Raw genomic sequence first — 18,140 nt, 5'->3', positions numbered from 1 at the left:
TTGTTTGCAATAAAAGTATATTCTTATTTTGGGCAACATAATATGAACTCAGTTGATGCTTCTAATTTTTTTAAATTATCCCTAACATAAACACTTGTCCTCAGTCTTCCAAAGAGACTCAAACTTTTGTAATACACAGCACTGTGTAACATCAAGGTAAAAGATTGTGCCCTGCATGCCTCTGGGTGCACGTTTACTGCAGATTAAGCACTCCTGTCTTAAAGGAAGCTGAGTGGTGGCTCAACTAATCAAATTCAACAGTAGATTAGAAAGAAGGAACAGGACTGAATTTGCAGCTCCAAGCTGAACCCTCTGTCATGACAAACAATTTGACAGGCACTGATCTAAATGCTTTGGGATTTGTATTTCAAAATTGAATAGCCACATGCTTACCATTGAAACGTGCCAAAGGCATCTGTTCTTTAACAGTTTCTGAAGTTTGTTTACCAGTGCATATTAATATACATTTAATCATTCCTTTAATACCCTCCTCCCTTACCCTCAAAGACTAACAGCTCCAAGGGAGTTTTAAAAGCTCTATACATAATCTAGGTCTGAACTTTTTATATATCCATGGACAATTCTGAAATGAAGTAATACGAGCAGCATAAATAAACCATGCATAAAGAGTCAGGATAAGCATTGCCATCTATCAAGCAATCTGCAGCAGAAGGCTAAAGATAAATGCACCTTCTTTTTCAACTTTTTCCTTCTCCTCAACTTCTCCTCAGTTTTTCTTCTACACTCAGTCACCACAAGTGAGTTTCCTATCTTCCAGATAATAGGCTGCCTCTCGGCTGAATTCATGCTGGAGCTGTTCCCCCGAGGAAGCAGCGCGGTGCAGCTAAGCCTGCACTTGGAGCATCCTCACCTCTGCCAGGCCAGTCCACACCCGACATTCTTACCCTCCTGGTAGGGAGCACCGCTTTTCATTACTTTCACGAAGTTTTGGAAATAAGCTAGTCCTTACACAATCTTGGCATTAACTATGCCTGCTTATCACACCGATTCAACACTAGTTCCTTTAATCATTAAAAGCAATAACATAGACGTGACACCCACCAAAGAATTAAATTAGCTCTTAAAAGGCTAACTTGTCTGATTGTTTCTAAACAAGATGATACCTATGAAGACCATGTTTTTACTGTGAATAAAGCATACATTAAAATACCTACCCAGGAAAAGACAATTTAAGAAGAAAGGCTCTATTTCAAGTGTGAATTTGCTGCTTTGTTCTATTCAAATGCAAAACAGTGTTGTTGCTTATTATATTGCCACTTTCAATGTTGCTTAATTTACATAAAAATTAACTAGACTCTTCTTCTGCATACTCTTCAAGTATTCATGGTTAGCTATCTATGTATATTTAATATATTTCCATGTCATCATCCATTGCTAGATAATTAGTTCCTGGAACTCTTACTGTGTTTCAAACAGTGAAACATAAGATGGTCTTATTTAACATCAAGTTTCCATTCAACAGATGAGTAGCAATTTCCCACTCATCTTCACCTCTTCTGTGTTTTGATACTTTTTTATGATGTTTTACACTTAAAGGGAATGCACATTTCAGTTACTGAAGAGACACCTCACAGGCATCCAGTCTAACCAAGTTAAGTGAGCATTCAACACAGACAGCTAAATGCTGGCTTTCTCTTACCTCCTTTATATTACCTTTTCTCCAATTCATACTACCTATCCCAACATACTGATGTACAAGACAGTTATGCAGAGGAAGCCGCACTGAGATTTAGAATAAACACATTAATATCTATTTGAAACACCAGGATTTTAAACATTCTTGTATATAAACTTTATACAATTTTTTTGTCTTGTAGAAGAACATATCCAACCATCTCATCCAGTACAGTCAGTATGAAATCTTCTACCAACTTCAACAAGTGAGGGATTCTGACAGAGATCTGAAGGCCAAATCGGACACTTAAAATTATCTTAACCTAACCTTGCACCAAAGGCAACAAATTCCTGCAAAGGAGCTTCTACCTTGTGATGAAATAAGACAGAACTGTTACATTAAAAAAAAACCAAACCAACAACCACCACAAAACTGTAAGACGTTTCTATTCTAACAGTACATTAAGACTGGGCAATGCTGAGGTATTGCAATAGCTAGGGCACAGGTTTGATAGCCATTTCCCTCCCTGTTAAGATAGTTAAAGCAGTTTGCAGTTCTGGCATTAAGATCCACGCACATCTGCTACTCTTGGGCTAGACACTTTGGACCAAATTTCATCTTTAGTTAGCAAGACGACTACCTCTGTTTGTTTGTTAGTGGAGACTCATTCGTTCTTCCTTTCCAAACTTGGTGTTAACAGTCATTTATTTCCAAGCCCAGACAAAAATTCACGGAAAAGCTACAGCTGGACACCTTACCCCAGGTCTCTGCACTCTGCCCAGCATGCCCTTCAAGGTTCTGGTACAGACCTTCCTGTCCCTCACTCACCAAGTTGTACTCACACATCCTCTGGCAGCTTTTCTCAACATGGATCTGCCTTTAAATCTGATAGATATGATCATTCAAGCACATAACCCACTCGAAGCAATTCCTTTGAGAGCTACCAGCTGGCCGGCTGTCATCCACAACGCAAGTTTGGCAGGGGGTACCTTATTAATCACGACTGTTTATAAAACGGAGAGCAGCAACTCAAAGCTGCCTCTACTGTGTAACCTCCCCCAGCCTCTGTTGGTAAACAAAGGGAAACTACTGAACTCAACCACCTTACTCGTATTCCTGCTAATTGGATTTCCCTCAAAATGTCACGTATGGGGTGCATTATTTGTACTGAACAAAAAAAGGAACCAAATATATCTCAGTAATGTTGAATTGGAAACGTTACTATCAAGCGTCTGCCGTGTGGCAAGAAATCTGATCCATCGTACGCTGGATTCAAACACGGTTGCACTAGGCAACTGCCAGGCATCAGCACTAGGGCTGCCTGGGGCGGAGGCAGACAGAGCAGAAGTCCCGCAGAGGCTGCAGAAGGGTCCTTCTGACAAGCACCTGCTGTGGAGCGACTTTGTTGAGGGAAGTTAGCAAAACGTCATGTTTTTCATACTTGAGAGAGGGACCTATCCAAATTATGGCTTCTTTCAAGAGGAGAACAAGAAGATGAGCATCATACACAGAAATTACTAGTAATTAATTGCATAGTCAGTGCCGGAGCAAGACTGGTGGAGAATGCACAGAAAGAAGAAATATCCAAAAGACAAAATCAGGAAGGCTTGAGTTTTCTTCATTCTCTTGAACTTCAGTTGACAGAGCTTCTTCTCTCTCAGATGAAGACAAGAACGGAGTGACATAAGGGAGAAGGAGCCTTAAAGAATCAACTCTTTCTTCTGCCAAATTGTTGAGGCCACTTATGAACTCTTTCAGGCCTACCCGAGGCACAGGCATCAGGACATGCAGAGGAGAGAACGCAATAATTTAGTGAAGAAGGATTACATGAAAGTGTATTTGGAGTGTTTACTGCAGGGAGGTGTAGGAGGAGATCCTTCAAAAAAATCCTGATAGTGTTCTAACCAAGTATGTGGAAAAGACTAAGAATTTGGCTGATCTTGAGCTACTGTGTAATAGTATGCACAGTAATTCATCTAAAAGATACTACTGGCTGATAAAGATGTAGCAGGGCATCAGGCTAAAATCTAAGCACATCATTCAGGATGGGGTACACCAGTAAAGGCAGCCAATTCCAAAGTTGCTGTAGGCTGCCAGATGGTCATCTCCATTTTAGCAGAATTGCATATTCTGTTTCGAAGGCTGGGCTAATTTGACCATTCTGACAAACCCAAGTGCTCTGCGGTGACAATTATAAACTGCTTCCTTGTCTGTCCATTCATTGTCATCAACCTGCATCTGATGGCTTTCAATTAATCTCTCTCAGCTCCAAGGTTCTGCTGATTAGCATCAGCTCCTCCGGACCGGATTGCTTCAGTCTCATTTTACCTTGGTTGATAAATCAGAACATTTGTGATCTTCATCTAAATTTGCCCACAAATATACAAATATAGTAGTTACTGCTCTTTGGTTTTGACCAAAGCAGACTATTATGGAAAAACAACAGAAAGAATAATTTATCTCATCTATGTCAGCATTTTGTTTCTCTTGTAACTTTAAGTAACTCCTTTGGTTTATTCCTATTTAACCAGGCTCCCTAGTGTATTTATCTGGTTCTGAACATTCTTTTGTATAATAAACACTGCTGAAAATAACATCTTATGAATTACAATAACAGCCTGAGAAAGATACTTTATCCCTACACTATACTAAAAACAGTTTCTGGTAACAGTCATATTTAGATACTCTCCAAAATTCACCAAACATTTTCAAACACGAAATTTGCTTCCTGAAACCTTTTTTTCCAATGAGTAAGAATACCTAATTCTCAGAGTTCATTCTAATGCTAATGAAAACCTTTTTTCATGCTGACTTAGTTGAAGGATATCCTGTCCTTCTGCTGCATTATTAATACCGCCAAACCACTGGAAAACTAAGTGCAAATGCCAATTCACTTAGTGCTATCATTCGGCTCTACAGAATTTTCCATTTTAGCTACAGCTTGTGCTAAGTAGCAGACAAAATATATTTTACATGCAGTTCTCAATAGCCTTTGTTTATCTTGTGACAAAAGCCTGACCAGCATATTGCTCATGTTCTTTTTTGTTTATAATTGGTTTCTTAGTGTGTTTATTTTTTTTCAGAGAAAGATTTTTGTGAAGAGTCATACTTCTGGGATTAAAACTATGTTGGTATTCCTTTTCAAGATAACGGCTCTTGATTTTTGTCCAGATACACATACCAAATTCCATGCAAGAAAAGGCAGTATGACATTTCTGCTCCATAAAGTAGAAGTACAATTTAGTAACAAAAGTCAGCAAAGAAACCTATCACTTGAAAATTAGAAAAAAACTTCTGTGAGTTTTTTTGGGTTTTTTGTTGTTGTTGTTGTTGGTTGGTTTTCAAGATAACGGCTCTTGATTTTTGTCCAGATACACATACCAAATTCCATGCAAGAAAAGGCAGTATGACATTTCTGCTCCATAAAGTAGAAGTACAATTTAGTAACAAAAGTCAGCAAAGAAACCTATCACTTGAAAATTAGAAAAAAACTTCTGTGAGTTTTTTTGGGTTTTTTGTTGTTGTTGTTGGTGGTTGTTTGTTTTTTAAGAGGTTGAAATCTGAGAGCTAGAAGATGCTTATTATGTAACCATGTTCAAATATCCTGTTTGATATAGCACCATTTCCTAAAGTGTACTCTGGATTACTTATAGATATAAAACACATTATTGTATTTATGAGACACAGATTTGAGAATCTGCTGTCACTATACATCTTCAAACCCCTCTTACTTCCTTCAGCTACCTCCACTACTTCCATCCTTTCATATTTGCCACAACTCTTCTATTAAATAAAGAAAATATTTTAGGAATGTGTTTCTGGATAGCAAAACATTTTGGCAAAACAACATCAAGATAACAACTGTAAAATAATTTTTTAAAAATTTGGAAACTCTTGAAAATGAAAGCAACATTTCTGGAATGATAACCAGATACTCCCAGATTCCAGCTTTCTCATAGGAAGAAACTCAGTTCATTTCCTCAGGTTCACCCCTCTCAGGCTCTTCCAGAGAACGCTGCAGATTATGGAACTTGCTTTATTCCTTCACAGCTTCTTGCATAACAGAACAACCTCAGAGCCCTGCCGGTAAAAGCTCTGACAGGTTTTTTCTTTCTTTCATTTGGAAGGAAAAAGCATGAAATACATTGTTAAAAGTTTGTCATTCTAGCCAGAGGAAGTAGCAGACTGGCAAACCACAACATTTGTTCTCTCGCTCAAAAGCATACACCACAAGAGGGCTGCATTCAATCTCACTTTTTGAAATTCCTATTTCTCAGCATTTAGTTATGCAATCTGAATGTTCAACACTTTTCTTCTGTTGTACTTTCAAAAGATGCAGCGCCTGATGAGGCTATTTGAGTTGTAGGTCAAGACAGAGCATCCCGATAGTGGATCCTGGAATGTTTTCCAAGTGACATGTACCTACTCAGTTGGGTTCCTCCTCTCGACCAGCTAAGAGGAGGTAATGGACCGCTAGGAAGAAGCCAGTGAAACCATTCTGAACACCACCGCTACTACACTGGCTTGGGGATGCCCCAGAATATTTTGCAGACCGAGTGAGCTCACTTTGCTCGTATTCTGGACTAGCTGAAACCCATTTTGGCTTCATTACCACAATCTCTTCAGTTTGGGTGTAAAGCAGCCCTAGTCTGGCCATGGTGCTTTCAGTCAGCTCAGAGGGAGGGGCACAGTAAAATCATTCTGCTTGTAAAAAATCATGGGGGATATATCCTTGCTGCATAAATTCACAAAGGCTAAGTCAGAGTTGTTTTCTCTAACTGCATTAACAAGGTTTTAGAATATGATGCTCATCCCAGACAGTTTGCCAAGTAAGACAGAAATCAGCCACCAAAACTCCTCTACATATACGCAGCTTAGTATATACACAATATACCATATCTTGCAGGAAAAAAACCCACCATGTGAGTCATAGCCTCATTATATTCCATCAGCATTTGGCTGTTTGATTTTAATGAATTCTGTGCTGTCTGCTGCTATCCAAACAAGATGATGTGAAAAAGAATATGCTGCTGGTTGATTACAACATGTGCCAGAATACAGAAAGGCACAAGACTAGATTCAAGAGAATTTATCCCTTCAAGGAGGAGAATAATCCTTTGAAAATGTTCTCTCCTAATGTAGAACACTGCTGTTATAAATCAGAAATTATGTATATATTTTAAAATTGAGTGCATGCTTACGTGCGTGTCTCAGTGTGTGATGTCAACTGAATTCATTAGCACCACAGGTAGCATAAACCCTGATGAATCTCCACAGCTTCTCAGTATGGTTTGGAATGTATTATTAACAGGTTTATTAAATATTTGCAATGCCGTGGACATGCAGAGTGCACTATTTGAGACAGCTACAGCTTAACTGCTACCTGCTTCAACAATCCTAATATACCACTGAGATGGTTGTTTCAGACGTACAAAAATAAAATACCCACCCCAAAAAGACACAGTCCTAGCAGATAGTATGTGAAGAATGGGAAGGAAAGAAGGAGCCATATAGCTGCTGAGCATATGTTTCATTTAATTCTCTGATCCATGCTACAAGAGCAGCAAAGCAAAGGCCTGATAGAAGAAGCCAGGGAGCTTTCAGGTCTTTTGGAAGGAATGCTTTTTTGGATAAGTGAAGGCAGAAGTAGGACTGGTTAAATCACAGTGGTGCTGCTGACAGGATGAATCTGGAGAGCACTTAGGCAAAGAATCCTTTTGAGGGATGATTTTTCAAAAGCATCCAAGCCGATTTAAAGAACACTAATTCTTATAGGATTTTAAATGGGACTTATGTCCCTAAGGTCTGCCCTCTGTGTGTTTGGCTTTTCAACATCAGTACCCATAGCAACTTCCAGGCAACGCAAACGTGCCATTGCTCACAAATTCCGAAGTGTCTGAAGCATTTTTGAAAATGTTTCTCTTCTTTTTATTTATTGTGCATGTTACGCTTTTCTCCTAATAGAGGTCCTTATTGTCTGTGCGATGCCAGAAACCATCAGGACAGGCTGGCTCCCTTCAGAGCAGCGCAGTGAAGGACCGGTGATCGGAACAAGCCAGCCAGAAGGCTGCTTAGGTCCTCGCTTCTGGAACTGTTTTATAATCACCAAGAGCACTCACTTTTATTACACTGCAAGGTCAACAATGACTACCAATGCAAAAAAAAAAAAAAAATCACAGTTTTGCGTATGTCTAAATATAGATGATATGCATTTCAGAGATGCTTATTTCAAGACATGAACATTAGCTTTTAACAGTATGAAATAGGATTAGGGAGAGACACTACCATATTGAATGTATATTAAAAACAGTTCTCCAATTCTTAACTGGTAGCCATTCCACAGAAAAATGAATTTATGGGAAAATATATTCCTTATAAACCTTATATCTGTAATATACTTCATTATAACAGTTAATTCACATTGTGCAGCACTTCAAATAACTGGCATGGCATACATGCAGAAAGGGAAGCCCTTCCTATATCTACCAATGTTTGGTGAGAACACTGAGAGCCAAGACCTTATTTCCTGCCCTCCAGAATCCGGCAGTTCAGGAAAAGGTTGACAAAATAAGGCCCAAAGGCAGCAATATTTCAGATTACATATAAGGTGATGGATGAGGTGAAGAGTTGAATTTATGCTGAAGTTTATGTTTTGATAAAAATCTATTTTAAAAAGCATTTATACTCTACCACAATTTTTCCCAAGCTCCTCTGCCCTCTTATGTTTTTCGTTTTTCAGTATCAGCACCATAGCAACATCCAGGACTCATGAATGTGGCACTGCTCTTAACATCTCTGGAGCAGAGCCTTGCAAGTGATTGCCTAACTCAGGGATCTGAGTCAGCTCGGAAAAGTATGATGCTGGGCTAATTTTTGTACACCCTGAAAATAATGGCAGGGGATTGGGAGGAGGGCAAAGAGAAGAAGAGCTGAAGCTGCAACAGCAGAAAGGAATGAAAGAAACAAACTACTTCAGGTTTAATGACCTATAAGCAGCAGATCTTGCAAGTAGAGGAGATTGAAAGTTTTATTACTGTCTTACAGATTTGGGGGCTATATCTGAACAGCTTGAGGGTTCCAACATTTCCAGTAACTGAAATGATACTCCACGGACCTTCTCCCCTGCCAGCAATTACTCATATAGAAAAATGATATCAGGAATACACAAAATACATTTGCAGCAACTTTAATGCAGCTGGAAATGAAAACAGCTAGCATCTGCAAAAAGTGGAAGAGTGGGGAATCCATCAAATATGATTGAGCATCTCTTCTACAATGGGACTCTAATTTGGGATTAGTCTGTTCAGCCTGTAGATGCTGCTGTTTTTCTAGTAAAACACATCAGGAAACATCATCTCTTAACTGAAACTAAAGCAGTATTTTGTCCTGGAAAAAGTATGTTTAGGTTCCTCTCTACTCAAGACTGCTTGAAGCAATTATCTGCTGTACTAATAAACAGAGACAAGAAATGGGTATGCTGTGTAGAGCATCTGGTAATGCCATGTGAAATAAATAGATATCAATACCATTCCTCTGTTTATAGGAATTCATTTCAATTTCAGCAACAATTAAATATGCTACTAATCCAACCAACATCACCTGCAAAATCATGGATCATAGGCTGACAAGAATGAGCAGTATTTAATAAACTTGAACTTTACCCGAGGCTCACCTATTGTCTGTCCTGCAGCCATAAGTCTTTAAAAACAACCACAAAGCTCAGTACTCTGACACAGAAACCCAAATCACCTTGGAAATTCTTACAGTATTCAGTATACTTTATTAGAATCAAGCACGTCACAAGGATGTAATGAACAAGCCCACAAAACAGACTGTTTGGTGTTTCGTGCAGGCTCAGAGGAACACCAAGGGTATGGCAAGACCCTGTGCTAAGCTTACTGCGCTGCTGTGAGTGACACTATAGGAAAAATCAAACCAAATAAATATTCCAGTCAGATGACTGACCTTTCAAAATGCACACCCAGAGAGATGCTGATCAAGTGTAGACCAGCAGATACACCAGGACACCTTGTTACACACACACTCAGTCCACCGCCTAGCCAAAGCGCATAAAAAACCAGAAAAACCTTTTTTAAAAATATCTTGAAGAGGAGATAAAAAAAATTAGATTAAAAAAAAAAGGCAGGAGCATCTTTTCAATTCTGAAGAAAATAATTCTATTTTTTACTGAGCAATCATTTTTCCTGAACTCATCTGTGGCCAAGCTTCGTTTCTACGTATGCAATCTGATGAGCTAACATCGTTCCAGGCCTCCAGTTGAAGCAATTAAAAAAGTCCACAGTCGCCAAACATTACCACATCGTTACCACAGATACTGTGTATTCTGAGTTAAGGGAAAACAGTGGAAACCTCTAATACCACTGTGGGGTAACTGCTGGCAAATAACAACTTTTTAATATGGTTACCACAGCAACTATTAATAACCTGCAAGGAGGTAAATGGAAAATGATCCACTGCACGGTATATCTGCTTGTCACAAGCCATGACTCACACGTAAGAAAGTGTAAGGAGATCATCTCAGTAGATGGACCTTGATAGGCTCAAGAATGTAAAACCTGAAATACTTCCGATGAGTACCGTAGATGTGTGGGTGACACAAACAGCAACATGTCAACCTGCAAACACTACAGGTGGTAGCGATTCTTACACGGATCCACCATAAACCCTCCAGTGAAAGGCTGCGCTCCCTTCTCAAAAGCAACGGAGGATGGAGAGAGGAAAGGATGGGGGCTGAGAGAGGAGAGTGGTTTGGAGAAAACCAAATCCTTCCCAGGATGACTGAAATGATGGACTGTTTCCCACAGAGGTGGGGCGAGTAGTGCAGAATGCTGCTCCAGTAAGACATGAAAGAAGACACAGCAACAGAAACTTCAACGTGTACCAAAGGCCAGAAAATATCTAACAGAAAGCTGGTGCTCATTCTGAGAAGTACGTCAAAGCCAACCCATGCAGATGTTTGCAAGATATGGTAATCATCAACGGTTAACACTATTCTGGAAAAAGTCAAGCTGCCCTTTCCCATGTTCCAGATTACAGAGACAACTGTCAGCGTTCGCAATAAAGCGCAACAGCCTGCACCCGGTTTTCTGCATTGCTGAATTTCACAGACATGCCTAGCGATAAAAGTGTGTTTTTGAACAAGGTCTTTGTTTTTTTTTAATTAACTAATTTGTTATGAATTTTCTACCAACACACAAAAGGCATTAAAGGCATGCAAGCTTCAATTTACATACCGATATTTCTATATCAAAGGCTATTTAATGCACAGGATCCAATTCTCAAAAAAGCACACGTTCAATTATAATGGCAACCAGCCAAATTGAACGAAGCTCTAATATTGCATTTTCAGCAAAAAAATTGCTCAAAGCTCTTTTACAATAGCTCTGTAATTTCTGAGTATCTGTCTACTTAGTAACATGACTCTGGGAGGCACAGATGCACAGAGGAAAAAAAAAAATCAGAAAGAAAGAATTTCCTTGCATCGAGGAATGATGGTTTAGAGTTGCTGCTTAATCTCTGCAAATCCGACAGACATACGGGTGAAATTAGTTGATTGAGGACCTAAAGTTAATGCTCATGTGGCCACTTATATTTTCCTATTTCCAAAACAGACTGGTTTTGGTTTACACATGCACCGAGCAACCAGCACAAACAGGCGAGAGCTGCTCTGAGAGATGGCAGTGCTGGTCAGTGTGCAAGCTCTGGCCCCACCAAAACCCACAGACATTTTGGCAGTGGCCCAGCATATCTGGGAGTCAAAAATCTGTTCAGTCACAAAGACAGAGGTTAGCTTTCGTTAAAACAACAGATCTAACCCTTACTGCCATTTGATGTGGGGCCTTTCTATGTCCTGTACCTCTGTTACACAGAAGACAAATTATGCATGAACCTGAAAACTGCTGAAGTCCTGCTTAGGCGGTTCAGTTTGAGCACATAGAACCTCTGAAGGCAATTCAGCAGACACTTCTGTGATCAGGACCTGCATGCTCCTGCCAATATTTATATGAAGAGGAAAGAAACTTTGTGTACCAAAATAGAAAGCAGTATATTTAATACATACATCCATTCATTCATACACCCTGCCCACCATAGCCTGAGCATTTCAGTCAATGAACAGAGCTATTACAGACCTGAATTTTACACCTGCATCAGTTTTCCCTTTAAAAAACCCAAATACAACACACTTAGAAATGGGTATTACTTTGATTTACATTGGAAAGACTTAATGGCATCTGTCTTGTAAGCTGTAGATGCTTTGGACATAACTGTGCAGAGAGTAGAAGCATCACCTACACCAGAAGACAAGCCTCTGGCAGTATCATGGTAGCATTCCTCATTGACATTTCATCCACTCATAAAAGCAGCCTCCTGCCTCTCTCTTTTTCAAAGTCAGAGTAAGAAAAAAGCTCTGCAAGCTAATATACTCTGGCTACTTCAAGTTGGAGGTTCTCGTTAATGAATTACTAAATTGAGAGTCTCAACTTTAAACAGCGTTTACACAAATACGTCAAATTTGAGCACCTTGGCTCATGCGACGATTGCAGGGCTCAAGACAGAATCATCTCCTAAAGACGGTCCATAAGCTATTTAGGGCTTTATACGGGAGCTTACTGTATTCTCTGGGCATAGCAAGGACATCCAGATGCCGCTTACGAGGACCTGCTGCGTAACTCTTTGGCTACTTCACACCCCAGCGAAGGTGAACCAAACTGTGTATGTCAGCTTTCAAGAACTGCTGATCACCATCTCCTATTAACTACCTTAAATATATATTAACCTGCAAATCGCAAACTGTATCCCTAGATTATTAGCTCAAAAGTGCCATATAAGCACATTGTACCATAACCCAAATAAGTGGCATTAAGAGTTAAGTACATAAATATGCATACATGGATACTATAGCTCCCAGAAAAGCATACAGAATCTACATAATAGTCAGTATCACAGGATTAAAATATTTACATAGATATATATAGATATCCTGGGTTGAACACCTAAATACAATTTTCCTGCCCTAGCAATGAAACAGATTGGGATACTTGCATGCAATTACTAAAATGCTGTACAACTGTAAAACTCAGGTATAAACAGTAGAAGATACGGACTGGTTTCTGATTGTGTGTATATAAACATTTATTTTGGGGACAAAACTATCAATTTTGAACCAATCATGGAAACAGGATGAGAATCACAGTTTCTTTCCATCAGTAAGGATATGCAATGAAGGCAAGTATGTTAAATTTGTATCTTTTTTTATTTTAGGATGCTGCAGTTGGCAGCTGTTATCTGCAGTATTTTTTTCAGTTGGCTAATTATAAACCAGAAATAAATTTGAAGCTGAAATACTATAATAAGGCAAATAATTCTGACTCCTCATACTGTAAAACCAGTAAAATATAAGCCCCATAATAGGAACATCCAGTCCAATGTATCTAGCTATTAAAGACTGTTGATGGATATAGAGGAAATGTCAAAAAGAGGTCAGTTAAAATTTAATGTTGGCAGAAATGATTGTCTGCAAAAGTATGAATAATCTTCTAATGATGCTTTAAAACTTTAGCTCTGTCTTAACACTTACTGTTTATTTAGTCCTGAGAAAATACTTTAAAACTATGAAGCAATTTTAAGAAAACATTCGTAAACAACTATTTTCTCTTGACAGACTATTTGGCTACAATTACAGATATTATGCCAAGATAATATATGTAATTCAATGAATTGAGACAATATTGAATCAAATCAACGAGTATTATTTTCTATCTCTTTGAAACTGAACATTCGAGCCATCTGAACTTTCAATGTCATTTGGCACTTCAGAAAAAAACTTTGTAAAGTACCACCAGGCCTGAAAACCTATACTTAATTTCTGAGTAACCTCCTGACCTTTCATAGAAGGATCTCACAAACTAGATCTTCAAGAGCATGATATAAACCATAAATGTTTTTAATTAACATTGTTGAAGGCATGCTTATATGAAAGTCTTATTTAAATTCCTGCACATTTCTGTCCTTTTCAAAGTCCCACATTTTGTAAAAAGAGACGATTTGCCTTAACCCAAGTTCTGCCAAAAATTACTCCATATGTAACATCTATTCAAAGCTTCAGGTTTTAAAATACGATTAAATATGATTTTAGGAGATGTTTAAAGAGAGGTATATGATGATGAGTTTAAAAAAAAAAAGTCATGATCAATCTTCATTTTGGGGTCTAGAGTTCATTTGCTGTTGCTCATTCACATGTTCCAACTCTGTCTTTCCAAAAATGCTCACCTTTGTCCCCCAAAGAAATACAGCATACAGCTCTAGTAATCTTTCACCAGGTCCTGATTGAAACCAGGATTCGTAACAGCTGGGGCAAGACAAATGATATACTTGATCAAGTGAACAGAGTTAGAAAGAAGCAAATCAACTCTTTTATTTCTCTTTGCTTTCCACTGATAGCCAACTAACCAGATGTGATAGTACTTGGCATTGCAGTGGTCACTTTGGTCAACAAAGGCTTGGTCTTCCAAGGGTAATTCCTCTGGCTGCCACGATAAGTGATCAAAGCAATCAAATGTGCTTCAGCACTGAGAAAATGTGTAATTAATTGAGCTCATACTTTAAGTATTTTAATAGACTAAGGCCAAAGTGTTTGCAGAAGCAAACTTGAAAGCATGCTAGGAAAAAGGCCAGTGCTATTTTGAGTAACATGCATCAGTAAAGATTAATGAAGAATCTCTCACAAACCTGCTTTATCTGTTGCAGAGACTGTCACAATTGACTAGAAATTCAATAATCGTTCCCAAGAAGGATGATCTTCTTGCAGGGGTGAAAAATGCATGTATTTTGTTAATCTATATTTAGCCTAAGTATATTTAATACTTTTCCATCTTCATTAGTCCTTGCTGAAATTTTTGTTCCTCTTTTACTTCCACATCTTCAGGTAACACTCTATACTACGTATCAGGTAGCAAGCTGACCTTATCCAGCTACCATGCGGTCCTTCCCTCTTTGTGTTCTCATGTCTATACTGTATTTTCTCTTACCATGGACAAACAATGACATTATATAAAACCATCTTACTTAAAATTATTATTGAGCCAAAGGAACACACTTCTCCAAAAATCAATGCCGAATTCAAATTTATGTCTTTCTCTTGCTTACAAAACAGCAACAACTGCAGTCCTTATTCTCCTGAGTATATTATTAATTATACATCTAAAGCATGTTCACAGTCTGTGTTTACTCTTGGGTGATTCTAAGGTTTATATGAATGAGAAAACAATACTGTGATCATTTACAAGTAAAATAGTATTTTCATTGTCTTGGCACCTAAGCATAATGAAAGGAAAAAACCAGTCAGCTTTTACCTGGGTTTCTGTTTAGAAGACACAGCTCAGGTGAGCTAGAATGTAGGGAAAAAAGGTAAGAGACTCAGAAGCCGAGGAGATGTATTGCCTAAACAATTTTCATTGCTTTTTTGGTGGAGGTTATAGAGATCTTTTTTTTTCTTAGCTTCCATAATCTCAGCAATGACTTAGAAACCATCATAGCAGCATCTACAAGCGAAAGAGATCAAATAGTTGAAATAATGACCATATAAGAGCGAGAAGGAGGGAAAAAAGGTAAGAGACTCAGAAGCCGAGGAGATGTATTGCCTAAACAATTTTCATTGCTTTTTTGGTGGAGGTTATAGAGATCTTTTTTTTTCTTAGCTTCCATAATCTCAGCAATGACTTAGAAACCATCATAGCAGCATCTACAAGCGAAAGAGATCAAATAGTTGAAATAATGACCATATAAGAGCGAGAAGGCAGCCAGAGGAATTTGAGTGTTGGTCATCACTGGCAAAAATCCATTCACATGGTTCAGAAATTTTTGCCACCTATGGAAAGCAAAGGACTGATAACTTATCAGATTATGCTGTCAGGGTGCAGATAGTGCTTCCTCTAGGAAGAAACTCTCCTGCAGAGATACCACCAACATCTTACTGAAGGTTATTTTTTCCTGATTCTTCATTTCCTATTCAGAAGGGTTGCTAATAGTTATTTTTATGTAGCAACAGGTAATTCTTTCATGCTACAGCTTGTGATGCATATTAATCAGGGTTCTTGCCAAATTAAATTAGTTTTTTCAACATTCAGAAAGCAGTTAAACTTCTAATGACATTTTCCCCCCTCTTTTCATCAACCTTTTTTTGGAGCAAAATAATGTACTCAGGCCTGAAGTAAAGACACTTGAGCCTCAGGAATGGAAAACAGCCACGAGCCAAAATGTATTCACAGGAGAGCTATAGGGCAATAAGGTTGTCATCTACGCACAAAAATACTTTCAAAGACGTAAACATGATGTTAAAATCTCCACCACTCCCTCCTGCATGTTAAAGTCACACTAGCAGGAAAAAAGGAAACAAGTCTATCTTTATGATTATTGCTACTACTGTACATTAGGACAGTCCAGAAACAGAGACTCATGTTAACACTGTATCCTTAACAATCCTGGTTTTCTTTATTATTGCTAGTATCAGAAAGTAGAATTGTAAAAAAGGCATTCTAATAGTATAAATAAGTCAAACCAGAGCTGCACGATAATGCTAGAGAAAAAAGGAAACAAGTCTATCTTTATGATTATTGCTACTACTGTACATTAGGACAGTCCAGAAACAGAGACTCATGTTAACACTGTATCCTTAACAATCCTGGTTTTCTTTATTATTGCTAGTATCAGAAAGTAGAATTGTAAAAAAGGCATTCTAATAGTATAAATAAGTCAAACCAGAGCTGCACGATAATGCTAGATGCTCTGCCATCTGCATCTGAAAATCTACCTGGACATGTATATTGTACAGATTAAAAAAAAAAATATATGTGCAGGTATAGAATATACTGAAGTGTTTTAAAGTCAAGCAACTACAGTTAGGTTATCCATAAAAATAAAACATTTCAACACAAATGGTCCGTATTTGGCACACTTGCAAACAATTGAAAACCAATTCTTAAATTAGTATGTAATAACTAAGTATTTTGGAATGCTAGCTGAACTACCTTCTCACACATAATTTACTACATAATAGCATACAGTCATAATATATATAGCCTATAATGCCTATCAAGGTACCCAATACCTAGTAAATTCAATGCTAAAGGGACATTAATATTTCACACAATATTTGCCTGCCTTAAATAAAAGTAGGTCTTAAAAGCATTTGAAAGACTGGACAAAAAAAAAAAATCATCTAGGAATGTTTTTGGTTTTTCCCCAGCTTTGTACTGCATAAAATCAGTTAATCAGCCTCAAATATTTTCCTTTTTATAACCCAATAGCCTAATTTGCATAGATCTCATACAGCAATAGAAGAGAAAAGCATTTTTATAAAATTAGAAAATGACTGTATAACCACAAAGCTCGTTTCTGCAGCAAATACAGAATCTTTTTTTTTTTTTTTTTTTAAAGTTGATAATATTTCGAGTGGAAAACATTCTTTTAACTGAAAATTTATTCCAGGCTAGAAATATTATTATGCACTAGGTTAACCTAGTGCTGAAAAGTTTTAAGTAAATCAAGCTTTTGAAATTGCATATGTGGCAATTTTTTTTTTTTTACCACAGCAAATTGAGTAACAAACATTCAAGATAGATTAAAATCTAAGATGTCCACCACTGAATGTCCAATAAAAATAGGGTCAAACAGATACATGGTCCAGCTAGGATTGTACAGCTGGACAAAATATCAAAGAGTTTAGGATTTTAGGATATCTGCTTAGTAGGAATCAGGCAAAATGCAAGCCAGCTCTGCTACTAAAATCCAAGCAAGGATTCCAGCAAGGGAAAAAACCTACCAGCAGGCCCTTATTCTTTTTAATAATCTCAAACATCTTCCTTTGGCAGTCAGAATAACCAGCATGTGTTAAAGATCTAGAATTGCTTTTCCCTGAAGAACTAGCCTATAAATAAGTCACTTCGTATCTACTGTACATGTTTATTTTCTTCAACCATACATTCATATATCCTGCGAACATTGACTCGTCTGTAGTTGAATGACCGCCACAGCAGTAGCATTTAGCGGTTGCACCGTTATCACCTCAAATCTCATCGAAATGCCCGTTCCCAAAACAACGCACAGACATCTCGATCTTACAAGCAATCACATCTTTATACTCTGTTCCCCTGATAATAGGGTCTCGATCTCTACCCCCAGATTAATACAGGGATGGAAGACCGTTTCTAGGTAAAAAGCAAGTATCAACGCATTCTCTTACCCACCACTCTGCCTGCCAAGCAGCACAACTCCTATTTTACGTAGCTTCTCCAAGTCACCATCACCTGAAAAAGCTGGCAGCACTGGGCAGCTGACTTGCTGCATCTAAATGCTGCTGTGCATTCCCCTTGTCCATTTAACACAGCCACTTGTCTCAGCTCTCAGACTTAAAACCAGCAGCTTTTCAGAGAGGGCAGCGTTATACATGTCTGTGTGTTCGGTGTCAACCACCCAGTTGGGGTGA

General features: G+C 38.1%; 1 protein-coding gene across 1 annotated transcript in view; it reads right to left on the bottom strand.

The window, feature by feature from the left end:
* The window catches only part of LCLAT1 (lysocardiolipin acyltransferase 1), a 75,019-nt gene that overhangs the window by 32,103 nt on the left and 24,776 nt on the right, over positions 1–18,140 (bottom strand). The gene's annotated exons all lie outside the window — the stretch shown is intronic.

Source organism: Fulmarus glacialis, unplaced genomic scaffold (assembly GCF_000690835.1).
Source record: "Fulmarus glacialis isolate BGI_N327 unplaced genomic scaffold, ASM69083v1 scaffold33344, whole genome shotgun sequence".
Lineage (NCBI taxonomy): Eukaryota > Metazoa > Chordata > Aves > Procellariiformes > Procellariidae > Fulmarus > Fulmarus glacialis.
The sequence above is the reverse complement of the archived record's forward strand: the minus strand, read 5'-3'. Positions and strand labels throughout refer to the sequence as shown.